The sequence below is a fragment of the Dipodomys spectabilis genome, unplaced genomic scaffold (assembly GCF_019054845.1).
Source record: "Dipodomys spectabilis isolate Male_0828 unplaced genomic scaffold, ASM1905484v1 ptg000178l, whole genome shotgun sequence".
In the NCBI taxonomy this organism is placed as follows: domain Eukaryota; kingdom Metazoa; phylum Chordata; class Mammalia; order Rodentia; family Heteromyidae; genus Dipodomys; species Dipodomys spectabilis.
Window position 1 is genome coordinate 7,615,672 of NW_024870855.1, and position 15,675 is coordinate 7,631,346.

Here is a 15,675-nt window from a genome sequence, read left to right on the forward strand (position 1 = left end):
CATTTCTCAGCACCATATAAGCAGAAAAAGCCAGAAGTGGCGCTGTGGCTCAAGTGGTACAGCACTAGCCTTAAGCTGAAGAGCTGAGGGGCAGCACCCAGGCCCAGAGTTCAGGCCCCATGACTGACAAGGAAAAAAATAAAGTAATGATCTACCAAAATAAGTTGGTGCTTTTGAGGTGTAAGTACAAAGTAGAGTATCTACAAATGAAAGGTGAATTCTGTGGATAAAACATAAAGGAACCCTTATTACCACAGTTTGGCAGGAGAAAAAGAGGAGTCATGAGCAAACACCAAATACAGCCCAGGTATGTGGTACTCTGACAGAAGCAGAAAGATAGAGGCAGTATCTCCCAGGTTCATCAGCCAGGAAAACACTGGGCAGAGTTCAGAATGTGACTTCCTTTAGTGCACAGACTGGAGGAAGTTCAGAAAAAAGTACTCACAATGATCAGAGCTGAAAAACAAAATCTGTGATAAAAATTTGCAGACTTGCGCCAAAACAGGGCATCTATGTTCAAGTGGGTGACAGGAGGACACCACAGGAGCCCTGGGAACGGCTCCCTGTCACCACCACAAATGTGTGGAAGGGAACCTGACGTGCTGAGTCTGGGCCAACTTACAGGTGAAGCTCTTTGTGGGGAGTAGAGTTAAACATGGAAATAGTTGAGGAGTATTCAAAACAAGCCCTCTCCTGCATCAGGGTAGGAACTATTCAAAATGAAAGGATCTTCCAAAAGGATTTCTAGGACATAAGAACAGAAAACTTGTAAGAATTCGTAATTTTGAAAAACTAAATTTAAAGAAAATAGGAGAGGACTAAGGCACATAGAAAGAAATGTCTGTGAGAGAGGCTACAGAAATCACATACTAGAGGAAAATGACTTGTGTAGATAGATAGATATGTATGTATATATGTTATTATTAAAAGACTATTTCTGATTCCCCTTCCTCCGTCTTGGTTAGAAACAGAATCTCTCAGCATTTCTTAATTCCATTTCTCACTTTAGTTTTATTCACAGCACTTATGAACATCTGACACAGTTTGCCGGCCATTTGTTTACTTATTGTCTGTCTTTCCCGCCCCCCCCCCCCCCCCCCCCCCCCACTGAGCTACAATGCTGTAAGGATCTTTACTTATTCACAGACAAATTTTGGACCTAGATCAGGGGCTGGCACACTGTAGGCCCTCAATAGATCCTTTTAAAATAAATGAATGCTGAGTGTCTCTAGCAGGGAGAAGTCTCCCAGGAGCATCAGGCTGGTTCTGCTTCTACAAGAAATCGTGAGTGTCAGCAGGGTCTTGGCCTATGGGATGGATACTTAGGCTGTGACAAGGGTCTCTCACCTCCTCAGTCAACACCGTTCTTTGTGTAACACTCTCCCGTGCTTCTCACCGTCTCCCATAAAGGACTTTGCTTACCAACTCTCCTGAGCTGGATCACAATTCTGAGAAGTATGGATGGAAAGTTTTAAGTTTCTTTTAAAAATATAATCATTTTACAACTAAAAAAAAAAAAAAGACTATTTCTGAGAACATGCTAGCCCCTTTTATTGAGACAATGTAATGATAATAATGAGGAAAATCAAAGTATTCGGGTTTATCCCAGAGATTGAAAACTGAAAGAACTTCTTGAGATTCTTTGCAGCCCCAGGATTCTAAGATTCTCTTCAAAGGAAGGAGAGGAACATGTACACCCAATTGGCTCCAAATCAAACCCTTTTTAAAGATGCTTCCTAAAACCCTTTAAGTTAGGTCTCAGAAAGAATTTATAAATGATCTTGAGAAGAGAGAGAATGCAGTTGAAATAGGATTGATATCTTAGCCAATGTCATGAATACTTTTGATGTAAACAGAATGTTAAGTCTGTAGGTTCCCAATCTAGTACCCCTTCTTAGGAAGTTAGACTCTTCATTCTCCTGACTATAATACAACTCCTGGCCCAATTTTCTTAAGGAATTTCTATCTTTTCTAGAAAGAAACAATTCATATCACTTTTTTTTAGACCAAAATGCTTATCCAATTGCACTTTAGAGACAGATACCTGAGATTCACAATGTATAATTTATACAGAGAACATAGTATAAAGAAAACCTGGGCCAGGTGCTGTGGCTCACACCTGTAATCCTAGCTATTCGGGAGGCTGAGATCTGAGGATCGTGGTTCAAAGCCAACTTGGGCAGGAAAAACCAGTTAATCACAGAAAAAGTTGGAAATTGTGCTGGGGCTCAAGTGATAGAGCTAGCTTTGAGCAAAAAGGAGCTCAGGGACAATGACCAGACCTAGAGTTCAAGCCCCAGGATTGGGGAAGGAAGGAAGGAAGGAAGGAAGCAAGCAAGCAAGCAAGCAAGCAAACAAGCAAGCAAGCAAACAAGCAAGCAAGCCTGGCAAAGAAAGGAAAAATAAGACAAGTCAGAGGAGCTAAGCTTGAGAAAGGAAAAACTATGCAAGATCCAAGCAATGGAAATTGTACTGAACACACCCAGATGCCAGAAAGCCAGGCATTTCTTTCTATTCCCTCTCTCTTACTTCCGCATTAGAGTATTCAAATACTGCCCCATTCCCAGAACAATATAAACTGAAGTAATCCTACCACCAGAAGAGATGGATTAAGATGCATAGTTCCTCCAGCACCATAGTTCCTCCAGCACCAGCACTACATTGACTGCATTTTCCTCTTATCAACCTTTACTTTTTTCTCTTTCTGCAGCCATTGCAATCATTTTATTAAACTCAGATCACAAGAACCAAGTGAAGAACGGGAAGAAATCAAGCAACAAGCTGGGACAGGCAGAAGGGGCAGTCAACAGAATGTATGCCTAGGCCAGGATCATGGAGTAGCAGACACTTGTCGTGCCCACCGCTCTCAAGCTAGGGTATATGATGCTGACGGTTTACAATGAAGCTTGCCACTCTCGGCAAAGATCCAACCCAGTGCTTTAAATTTCATGCCTGAGAGAAAGCTCTACAGACCATTTAGACCTTAAGAAGTGATCTTTTTCTTGTTTTAAACAAACCACAGACACTAAAAATTACCCAAAGGATTCCGTTTACAACAGTGATGGCACATGATTTTAAGGTATGGTTACTATTACTGAATTTTTTGATGGGGGGTGAGAGGGCAGGGAAAAGATGGCTTGTCAAAATAATATGTATGACAACTGGATATTTCAGCACAGATCCTACACTACAAAAACTAAACTGCCCATACTGTTTCTGAGGACACTACTGACTGCTCACATTTGTATTTTATTAATATTATAAAGAGAAATACCTTCCTTTAATCACCAAAGAAAATATTCTATTAAATATTGTTGAAGATGAAATAACCAATATAAGAATCATGTTTTTATTTGTCCTTTTTTGAAAGGACATTTATATTTGACTATGCAGAACAATATATGCTTCCGTATCACGTAAGTATAAAATTTACAATACAATCACACAAATTTGAATTCTAGTGCTCTCAATCACACCTCTTTCCAATGTAAACCTTTCTTCAAATTCACTCCCAAACAGTCTAATTTCACATTCTTGGAAAGCTGTAGCATGTAAATTATACGTGTGTCTAAATCACATTTCTTGTGTGAACTACCAAAGAATTCTATTTTAACATACCACACTCCCACTAGAAAACAGGACTTAGATAATAAACATTTTGGCATTTACTTACATACAATGTCATACTATCCTCCCTCCATCCTTCTCAATGTCCTACTATCCTTCTATTCTTCTATGTATTTGAAAATAATAACAAATTATTTTCTTAAAAACATCCTTAATTGAAAGAGTTGTGCCAAAGGAAATCTTTATTAAAGGAAAACAAGTCATATTTGAAGGCCTACTGGAGAGAATCCAAGAGCATAAACAATTTGACAAAGAAGGTTGATGGAACAAAGAGAGAGAAAAGGTGGGGTCCAGGGAATAGGTAGGAGAGGCCCAGGGGAAAAGGAGAGCAAAGCTGGGTCTTTTCACAGAGAGTTACCAAGTCAGAAGTAATACCTGGAACTTGACAGGAAGACACTGGGACCCCTTTCCCACTTCTTCATCTGTCCAAGAGAACTATTGTTGATTTGAAGAAATGGCCAAAGAATTTAGGTGAGTTTGAAGCAAAGACTAAAGGGTAAGGGCTATGAGGTAGTATCTAAGTTCTCCAAGCCTGGATATTTAAATATATAATGCTAGAGCATGTGAACTTGAGCTCTGAACTCAAATACAGAACACTGGGACTCTAATTCTAGCTCTCAGAGCTGTGAGATCTTCAGCAAACAAATGGGGCTCTCTCTCTGGAACCCACTTAGGTAAGCAGTTAGGACTAAATCATCATTTCTTAGGTCTCTTCCAGCTCAAGTCATTATTTCTTGTACTTTATTGCAACTATTATACCAACTGGGGAGAGTTAATCAGATAATCATTAAAGAAGGATAATAGCCTTTGTATAAAAATCCTTGTAAGAATTCTAGTTATGAATGAGATTCCATCTGTATTCTTTCTTTACTATTAAAGCACATTTCCCTCAAGGAATCCACTGCACAGAAATCAACCGCTCAAATGTAATTTCATGAGTGAGTTTTTTTTTTCCTTCCTTGAGCAACTGTCAATATAAAAACTCATTGTTTTAAAATGCCTTGAACTGTTTGCTCCTAAGTACATTAAAAATTCTATTACTGTAATGTGCTTATCATGTAAAATTCACTCTAAGGGTGAAAACTCTTCAAATATTAGGAACACCCAAAGAGAGGTGAACCCTATGTCCTCAATTACAACTAATAGCAGTTGGGGTGGGGGTTCATTTTGAGTCAAACTACCTCAAATTCTTCTCACAGCCTCACAAAAATCTTATTGATCCTAAATCCTCCTATGCTCTAACCCTTAGGCTCAATGTTCTTTTTCCTCTTTCACAGAATTGAGTGACAATGCTGAACTATGGAAAGTAAAGCATGCATCTAATGGCACCTGATTCACTTCATCCTTCTGTGTGCCCTCAACATACAAGAGTCTGACCTGGCCTATCTGTTGTACAATGTCTAGTATCTCTTCCAATAACTTATGTGCATGAAGAAAACTCTCTCAATATACACATTCTAAATGGCTCCAGGCTTTGAAAAATGCATGCTTCAGAACAGTAACAAGGCTGCAAAATACTGTTAATAAGGCCCTGAAGTAATCCTACCATGTTTTATAGCTCAGTTTCATAGGAGCAGGCTATCAGCTAGTTATATCCAACTGAATGGTTAGCAGCACAGTGGAGAAAGAAAAATCAAAATTAATATGTAAATTCATACTTGAAATTTGTTTTAGAACTCATTTTTAAGATTATTTAGGAAAATAGCATATCAGATGCACTACTTCAAAAAAGTTGAAAAGCCATTTCAAAGATGCACTCGGGTAAAAAAACATTTAAGAGTCCAAAAACACAGGCTAACAGCCAGTTTTGATGCTAAAACTATTATTGCAGAGAATTGTGAGGTTTTATGAGTTTTATGACAACAAAAGTTTTCCTACTAATAGAGAAAATGAAATCATAGATAAGAGGTCTGTCTGAGACTGTCCTGTAACCTCTCTTATTCCAGAGATATCATTTTAGCACTGTTTAAATAGTCAGCAACTACACATCCTACATTCATCAATGGCAGTTTGGATATATAAATTATATGCCATTTCTAATACTACATCACAATTTTTTGTGTTTTTAACAAGAGGTAGTCCCGGGCTGGAAAGGTGACTCAGTAGTAGAGTGCTTGTCATGCATGAGGCCCTAGTTTCGATTCTTCTTCAACACCATATAAGCAGAAAAAGCTGTAAGTGGCCCTGTGGCTCAAGTGGTAGAGCGCTAGCCTTGAGCTGAAGAGCTGAGGGACAGCGCCCAGACCCAGAGTTCAGGCCCCACAACCAACCAAAAAAAAAAAAAAAAAAAAAAAGAGGTAGTCCTAGCTGGGTGCTGGTGGCTCACACCTGTAATCCTAGCTACTCAGGAGGCTGAGACCTGAGGATCGCAGTTCAAAGGCAGCCCAGGCAGGAAAGTCCATGAGACTCTTATCTCCAATAAACTACTAGAAAACCAAAAGTGGTGCTGTGGTGAAAGCAGTAGAGCACTTGCCTTGAGCTGAAGAGCTGAGGGACAGCACCTAGGCCCAGAGTTCAAGTCCCACAACCGGCCAATGTGTGTGTGTGTGTGTGTGTGTGTGTGTGTGTGTGTGTGTGTGTGTGTGTGTGTGTGTGTGTGTGTGTGTGTGTGTGTGTGTGTGTGTGTGTGTGTGTGTGTGTGTGTGGAGAGAGAGAGAGAAAGAGAGAGTATACTCATTAACAGCAGATATGTTTCTTGAAAACTTCATTTTGCTGCAGGCATCATTTTGAGTATTTCTGAAAGCTGAAGAGAGCAAGAGGTCGCTTGCCACTGAATGGAGCAGTGCTAGTCCTCAATGAGGGAGGTACACCCTTGTCCCTGTGCACAGAGATGTGCACATTGTAACACACCTGCATTCATTATTTTATCCTTTTTCAGAGACTAGACAACAGAAAAAGTTCTAAGTTATTTGCTATTAAGCAGTAAAACAGACTCTAATTTCTGTTTGGGAGTTCAGCATTTTGGCCTCCTGTCTAGCTCTACTAAGAGGTTGAACTCAAAAGATGAAATTACTTCTATTAACTAGCTCCTCTATCTCAGAAAGAATGGCTTGTTGCCTGGGTGCTGCCATCCCCACCCACCATACAGCCTCCAAAAAGGGAGATGATATAGTGTCTTTTGTATAGAGAAGGGGGCAAGAGAAAACAAAAGCCAGGAAAGGAAAATCAAAAACAATGTTCTAAGTTGTTTTGCTTCAGATAAACTTTGCATTGGACATTATTTCTCCCTAGAACTGATGCTTCATGTAAAAAACAATGAGCAAGAGAAGATGAGGATTCCTCCATTCCCCTTAAAAATATCCCTCAGAGCTAATTAACTTCAAATCAAAGGCATCGTGAAGAAAGTTGGAAAACAAGAGGAACCTGGCTACTTTGCTTTCTTTTATTTAAAAAATGCATGCAATATTAACACATACATCCATAATAATCCATCTCCATCCTATGCTCTAGAGAATTAACATTAGAAGAGAACTTCAACTTCTCTGGAGAATACATTCTGACATTAGTGCATAAGGCAAGGCATGAAAATTCTCAAAATTAAAACCTCACATCCCTCAGCAAGCAAGAAATCAAAATATTTCTCATTAAGTTGAAGAAGGAGTTAAAAGTTCAACAAAGCAGAAAGTATGTGGGTCAGTCTATAAAAAAAACAATGTGTATGTTCAAATACACAAATTACTTGAGCTGTAAGTGAACTTTAGTGTTTGATTTAGGGAGTACAGAAGTGGGGGAGACAAGGACTTATGCAGTGAGTGAAATGACTTCACAACGCTGGACCTTGTTTCCATATATACCAAAATGTGCACAAAAGTCTATGTACATTATATTTCCTGTTTTTATAAAAGATTATATATAAAAGGAATCAAATGCGGTTAAGGCATCCAATAGACAACCCAAGTAAAATTAAAGACAGATTTTTTCCAGTAAGTAAACAAGACTATTTCTAAAATATCTTCAGTTTACACCTACAAATATGGCATATAAACACTGCCAATTAGAAATTCAGTTATAAACATTATACTCTCTGAAACATTTTTACAAAAGTAAGGGAAATGATAATAATAAAATAAGATCTAAACAAATGTAAGTCTCTGAGTTTTAGGTACTCCTGATTATGCTAATATTTAAAAAAAATTGATGGAGAATTTGCAGTAAAAACTTCCGGCTCATTTCTAGGTTCTTTCTTGAGAAATACAGAGAAAATTTTTATTTTTAACTCAAGCCACAGTTGTTTCTAAGGCTTCCAAAATATGGATATTATATAAGAGTACTTATTTAGCACCAGGGAATACCTCACACGCCTAAATATTATTTGTTGAGCAAGTAAAATTATTCCCTCAAAAACTGCCAGTCTCTTCAGTCATTTATTCTGTGAATGCAAGCTATACAATAAGAAAAAGGTAAATGGGCTGCCGGATTACATTTCATCTAATTATATCACAATAATATCTGTAGTCTAACAAAATCAGTATTCTGTATTTATTGCCCTCACAAACGTGTAATTACTCGCTGATTTGATCAAAATTACTAGGTGACTTGAGTAATTCAGTCAGCCAGCAAGCTTTAGGGCAATTAGTCAAATCAACAATCTATCAAAATGACTAATATGTTTCTGAATCATGGATTAGACTCTCTATGATATCACCATAATTCGTAGATTCAGTCCCCAAATCTCAGTTAGGTTTAACTCCTATTTTCCTTGTAATTTATATCTCTGTACACCACTGAATCTTTCCTCCCCCTTCAAGGAAATAAAGGAAAGGAACAACAAAAACCAAAGTGCAAAACTCAGTGAAATCAGATACTCTTGTTTCAAGAAAAAAATCAGAGGATGGGAAAGAAGAGGAAGAGTGTTATTTTTATTATTGGGCAAGAGGAGAATAGTTGAGAAGAAAGAAACAAAAATGGTTTCTTACCAATCAAACCACTCCTGAGTGCCTCAAATTCCATTAAAGGCCACAATTCTGTTGACTTGATGCCAAATGTTTCTAAAATGTTCTTATCCAAGAAGAGTGTGTTTTTGAAAGAACAAGGAAAGCAATACATTTAAAGGCTGGGAGAAAATTTTCTTCCATTTACTGGGGTCAGTGAAACATCCAGCATAGTGAGACGCAAACACCTCACAGAATTAAAGACCAGACAGCTACTCAAGGAGGAGATCAAAGAGTCAGTGCCTCTGGAGGATTCAAACAAGGAATTGTCTGAACAGAAACCCCGGTGAGTCTTCTCTTAAATCTAGCTTGTGTGATGGGGGGTAGGGAGGGTAGAGGAAGAGCACAAAGCAGAACATGCTATCCAGAAAAGTAATTAATTCTAGTTTGGCTCCCTCTCTGGAGAAAGAATCTTTTCAAAGTCATTAAACAGAATAACCATATAATGAAAGTTTTTAAAAAAGCAAAAATGTTCAAATTAGCTATGTGCTCTCACTATAACTAGGCAATATGAAAGTATTTGCTCAGCATAATGACAACATACTCAGTAAATGACTGTAAACGTATCAAAAGGACCTGGATGTATTTAACTGACATTTTCAGATCTAATTCCACCTGCATTAGCTAAAATACATTGTCCTATCCATTCCAGTCATATGGACAGTTCTAAGAAGTTGTCACGAAAAGTCAAAGCAGGTAAAATTCAAGGTAGAAATAGAACATGTCCAGTATAATTTTAGCAAAATTATTTACCTAGTTTCCAAAATTAAAAAAAAAACACAACACTGAAATAAAATGCCTTTTTTTAAAGGGGAGAGGGGGTGAGAAAAGACTGGACCACAATCTTCTTTGTTTATCCCATCAGAGCTAGAATGACAGTGGGTGCCATTATGGCCAGGTAGGATTACATTATGCCAGTGCAAGTTTTAAACCTATCTACAAATATCTTTCTTATCTTAGTTGATTATTATCGCCTATGGCCCACATGGGTTCTACTTCAGTTTTTCACAACCAAACATAGGTCTCCTTCAGGACATCTTTGGTTATTCATCAGCTGGTACAGAGTGTGGGGCATGTGAATAAAATCTAGTCCCAGACCTCAAGGAGTGGTCAGCTAGGGGTGGGGGCAGGTATCAGCAAGGGGTAAGGAGCCATCAGGGAGCAGGGTTGCCACTCCCTGAGCACTTGCTCTGTACCAGGCACCAAACTCAACGGTGTTTATTCAACAACTACTCAGTGAAGTGGGGACCACTAGTTTCACTTTGCAGACGAAAACACAGAAGCCTTTAGAAAAGTGGCTGGCCACCTGGCTAGCAAGAAGCAGAGGTTGACTGCAAGGTCTGCCTAGGAAAAATAGAAGTCAGTTTGGACCCATGATTTTGAGAAGGGACTCTGAATGGCTTCCCCAGAGAGCAATACCATTCATACCATGTTTGTGTAAGGATACATCTAACAGGGCAGCAGGAAGCAACTGGCCTAAGCAAATCAGAATATGATTTGCACAAATGCCTGATTCCCTACAGTCCAACCCACCTGAAGGATCTCCATTTGTCTGCTTGCTTGCTTGCTTGTTTTTGCCATCAGGCCATCAACACAGTGTTACAGAACTTGTACCAATCAATCCAACTTTCAGGAAGATTAAAAATCTAAACTAAACTAAAAATAGGGGCCAGGGCTGTAGGATTAGGGGCAAAGTACAGCAAGTTATTATTTAATGTGAATTCTTTGGAGAAAAAAAGCCTTCCAGTCTTCTTGTACAGAATTCATTCAGCATTTACAACAAATAGGACTTTGTTGGGAATGCAGAACATCAAAGGGCTTTTTTTGGTGTTATATGTGCAAATCACATTTTCTACTAAAAACTGGAACTATGGCATCACACCTGGGAAAGTCTGCCAGGGTGCAGATGTCTGCCCAAGGGCAGGATGGAAATTACTTTCAAGTCGGAAGATACTTGCTCCTTCAACCCTGCTTGGACAAAGGGTTAATTGATTAAGAGCCAGGCACTGGTGATTCACACCTGTAATCCTAGGTACTCAGGAGGCTGAGATCAGAAGGTCATGGTTCAAAGCCAGTCCAGAAAGAATGTCTTTGAGACTCTTATCTCCAATTAACTACCTGAAAACCAGAAGTGGAGCTGTGGCTCAGCACTAGCCTTGAGCAAAAAAAAAGCTCAGGAACAGCACTCAGGACCAACCAAAAAAACAAAAACAAAACAAAAAAAAATAGTGATTGAGACACAACCAAGAGTGACTCACTAAAAAATGTAGTAGACTAACATCTGAAGAATTTCATTTGAACTACCTATACAATTCTCCTAGATCAATAATGAGGAGTTATTATCTTATCTTCGTCTCCATAGATGGTAATAATTTTTATTTATTCAGTAGTATAACAACCCGAGGCAGCACGATGGGATACCAGAGCAAAAGAAAATGAGAAAAACCGAGGAGGGGGGTGCGGGTAGTGGGGAATCCAAGGCTCACCTGCTCTTAGACCCCAAGTTCCTGCAAGCAAGCTTATTTATTAGGTTTTGTACAAGGAAGGTTACCAAGGGTACATGCAGAAAACAAAGCATCTAAACTATTATTACAATTAGAGACAAAAAAGAGTTTGTGAGAAAAACTGGCTCCCTTATTGTTTTGAGAAAAAAGACTGCAACCCAGGCAAAATCCAAACATGCATTCCACTTTATCAGGCTTATAAGGGCTAGTTCTTAGCCTTTCCAGCATTACATCCTCTTAACCCTTTCCAGAGCTGTCTGCTTCAACCCTTCCATAGCCAGTTCTCAGTGCTGTCAATCTCTCAAACCTTTTCCAGATTTCACAGCTCAGTTTCAGAGTTCCCTACATACAGTGGGGTATGAAATTTGCTAATTTTTGCATTTGTGGGACCTCAGAATTAATCTTTTACCTTAATAGACAGTGTTTCTAATTGTGGCATCAGGAAAAAACATAATGACAATACAGATATATTTTCAGATAGTGTGAAATTAAAGAATCTATAGTTGGTTTCAAAAATGCAATGGGATTCACATTTTATAAATGTAATAGTTAAAAAAATATCGTGAAGAGATCAATTGTACTCATGACAGAAGAGCTCAAGGAGTGTATCCTAATATGTGAATATTATCAAATTTAGCTGTATGTATAGAATATAATCTGTCAGTCAGAAAAAATTACTAATAGTCTTGTGATAATAAAGAGTTTCAGATCTTTCTGAATTGTTAGCTTTCATTTTTAATCATTACTTATCCAAAGGTGCCTCAACTCTGCTGAAGTGATAAATATGATATGTGTGTGTGTGTGCGCGCGCGCGCGCGCGCGTGAACATGTAGATGCGCATGCGTGTGTGCATGCTGATAATGGGCTTGAATTCAGAGCCACATGCTCTTTCCTAGCTTTTTCAATCAAGTTTGGTATTCTACTGCTTAACCACACCTCCACTTCCAGCTCTATGCTGGCTGATTAGAGATAAGAATTCTCAGATTATCTGCCCAGGGTGGCTTTAAACCATTATACTCAGATCTCAGTCTTCTGAGCAGCTCGTATTACAGGGTGTGAGCCACCAGTGCCTGGCTCAAGAGTGATAAATTCTTAATTACTACAATACATGCCATCATGTTACATTTGCATTTAGGTAAAACATACTATCTCCTAATCCTAAAATGCAACACTCTGAAAGCTAAAATAAATTCTCTATTTTTCTAAGTTTATTGCTAATTGTATCTATACTTAGTTGGTCAATCATACTGAAGGAACATAGATATTACAAACCTGAGGGAAGTTTCTGTAACAATAGGGAAAACTTATTTTCTTAGTCCCAATCAACAATTTTACCAATAACGTAGATGTTAGAAAGAGAAGACAGCCTGCCAGGAAAAGTAATCCACTAAACACTAATATATTCTTGTTCATTACTTATTCTAAGAGCAGAAACATACACGCGGGGGCACGCATGCACACACACATACACACACACCTCTTGAGTCATACACTATACCAGATGTTGACTCAAAATATTTTTAAATGTCTTCTTTGATAAGGCAATTGTTCAACAATGTGAGGAGCCACTGTTCATATTCTGTTGTTTCCTGTATGCACTTAAATTAGCAACTTAAAGTGTAACTATATGTGCTTTTCTGTAATTGTTTATAAAATACAAGATAGTATACTATTTTTAAGTCCAAAATAAAGTCATTAATCACACCAAACCCGGCACCCCCACTCACCATACACATATATACCTGCCATGAATCAGATTCCACAATTTAGCTCTTGGTTTTATGAAATTTCTTTTAGATTATTGTTCATATTCTCCATGCAGCATGGCCCCAGACTTTTCATGATATAATTAAAATACAAAGCACATGCTTCTGTATTCAAATGATAGATCTGTAACTTAGCAGGGTTTGGAATTTAAGACTAGAATAAATCAGATCACCAACAGGGCAAATAGTAAATAATTGTATAATTGTATAATATATAATTGTATAAGAACAGTAGTTTTGTCTTTAGAGTTATGTACCAAGTTTTCTCTTCTCCTCCTCCTCTTCCACTCCCTTCTCTTCCTCCTCTTCTGCTTCCTTCTCCTCCTCCTCTTCCACTTCATTCTCCTCCTCCTCCTTCTCCTCCTCTACTTTCTCCTCCTCCTCCTTCTCATCTTCTTCCTCCTCCTCTCTCTCTTGTTCTCTCAGGAAAAGTAGATTTGTCAATGGTTTATATCTTGTGTAACTATCTGTCTACCTTAGGACTGAATTTATCACACAGAAATTATCTGATGACTTTCTTTCCACCTTCCCTTACCCATTTTACTGAATTTCAAGAATTAAAGCATCATAATAGATGCTTAAATGTATTCTCAGTTCCCTCAGGACTGAAAGACTTATTCTGTCTGCTGTAAAAATGGCTGGTTGACAACCATTGCCAGAAACTGATCTCTACTGAAGAGAGCCACTTTGCCCAATACTGCACCCTCTCTTTGAGTAGGGGTGAATGTGATCCACTCTCTCCCCTCTGAGGGGCAATCCCTGACTCCCCGGAGGGCCATCCCAGGCAGTGGTAAGACTTGGAAGCCCATCACCACGCACTACACAAGCCCCAGGCTGATACAGATTCAAGAGAGCAAACCTAAACCTAGCTAACACCTGCATTCAAATGCCCAGCCTGAATCTACCTCTCAAGAGGACATGGAGAGGATCTGGGAAAAAATCATATTAAGCAAAGTAAGCCAGACCCAAGGAAACATAGACTCCATGGTTTCCCTCAGTTGTAATAATTAGTACATGTCTAGGATAGTCCTAGAAGAGGATCATAATAGCTCAATAGCTATGTACATATGACCATACAAGATGATGCTAAGCGAAACAAACTCCAAGATATGGGAACAAGAAGTTTTTCCTTGTTGTTGTCATTTTTTAATGTATTATGTGAAGTTATTTCTTTTTTCTTTCATTATTTCTTTTTTTCCTCCCCTATGGCTTATCCCTATTGTCACTATATTTGGTTTTGGTACCCTGTGTATTGTATATATTTGTCTCAATTAGAGAAGGGAAGGGGAACAACAAAATGGTGAGACAAAGGTGAACCAATGCAACAGCGATATTCACAAAGCAATATGCTGGAAATTAGCTTTACAATTTGATGGGGGGCACTGGGAGGGAGGGAAAGGAGGAGAAAATTGAGGGAGGGGATAACAATGTTCGACAAGAAATGTACTCACTACCTTATGTAACTGTAACCCCTCTGTACATCACCTTGACAATAAAATTAAATTTAAAAAAATAAAGCTGAGAGACATGAACTGAGAAAAAAAAAAAGAGGACATGGAGACTACTACCACTGTTGCTGTGGTTATTAAAGACCTTGAGGGAAAAACTATTGAAGAAAGTATTCTTTTAAATACTACCAGTCTTGGGGCTGGGAAGGTGGCTCAGTGTAGAGTGCTTACCTCACATGCATGAGGCCCTGGATTCAATTCCTCAGCACCACATAAACAGAAAAAGCTGGAAGTGGCGCTGTGGCTCAAGTGGTAGAGCACTAGTCTTGAGCTGAAGAGCTGAGCGACAGTGCCCAGGCCCAGAGTTCAAACCCCACCCACAAATGACAAAATGAATAAATAAATAAATAGTATCAGTCTTGAAACAGGGAAATATCACTTCCTCTTCTAGACAAACCAAAAACACCCCCAGGCAGTTTCAATAAACTTTGTAACTTCAATAAATATTTTCCAATAGTCAATCCTTTAAAATTATGATTCCTAGACCATCCTTAAGCATTAACAAGAGCTTTTCATATTAGATAAAGGAAGCAGCTGTGTATTTATATTACCATTTGAAAAGCAGTTATCCTTCACGCTAAGCTAGTAGGTGACTGAATTAAATTAAAAATAAATAACAACAACCTAGAGAACAAGAAAGATAAATTAATTCAGCCACTTGCTTTTTTTAAAAAAACTCTCTTCAGGAGTGGGGTATAGCTCAGTGGCAAAACACATGCATGAGGCCCTAGATTTGATGCCTAGCATCAAAAAATACACCCTTTCCGACTTGGAAAAAATTATATTAAGTGAAGTAAGCCAAGCCCAAAGAAACATAGGTCCCCATGGTTTCACTTATTTGCAATATCTAGTATATGTACGAGTCAAGCAGAAAAAGTTAGATAAGGTGATGTTAGGAAAATGAACCCTAAGATATGTAAATGTTTTTTTTTCTTTCATGCATTTGTTTCTAACGCATTTATAAGATTATTTCTTTGTTGCTTTGTATGTCCCTCCCCCACAGTATAACCTCTGCTTTCACTGTTATTTTTTTTAATTTAATTTTATTTGTGAACATACTGTACAGAGGGGTTACAATTACATGGGCAGGATAATGCGTACATTTCTTACCAAGCATTGCAGCCCCCTCCTTTGGTTTACCCTTCACATCCCTTCCCAGCCTCCCCCCCAAATCCCAATCCTTCTCCTTCCCCCCCCCTCCCCCCCCCCCCCCCCCCCGCACCGACATTGTAAAGCTCGTTTTGGACATGTCAACTTGTACTTCTCATTGTTGCAACAGGTCCACCTGTATCCTTAAACAACTGGTTTTTCCCCATCTCCTCCACAAGTTATACTGACA

General features: G+C 38.6%; 1 pseudogene; it reads right to left on the bottom strand.

The window, feature by feature from the left end:
- The window catches only part of LOC122120728, a 118,484-nt pseudogene that overhangs the window by 47,298 nt on the left and 55,511 nt on the right, over positions 1–15,675 (bottom strand).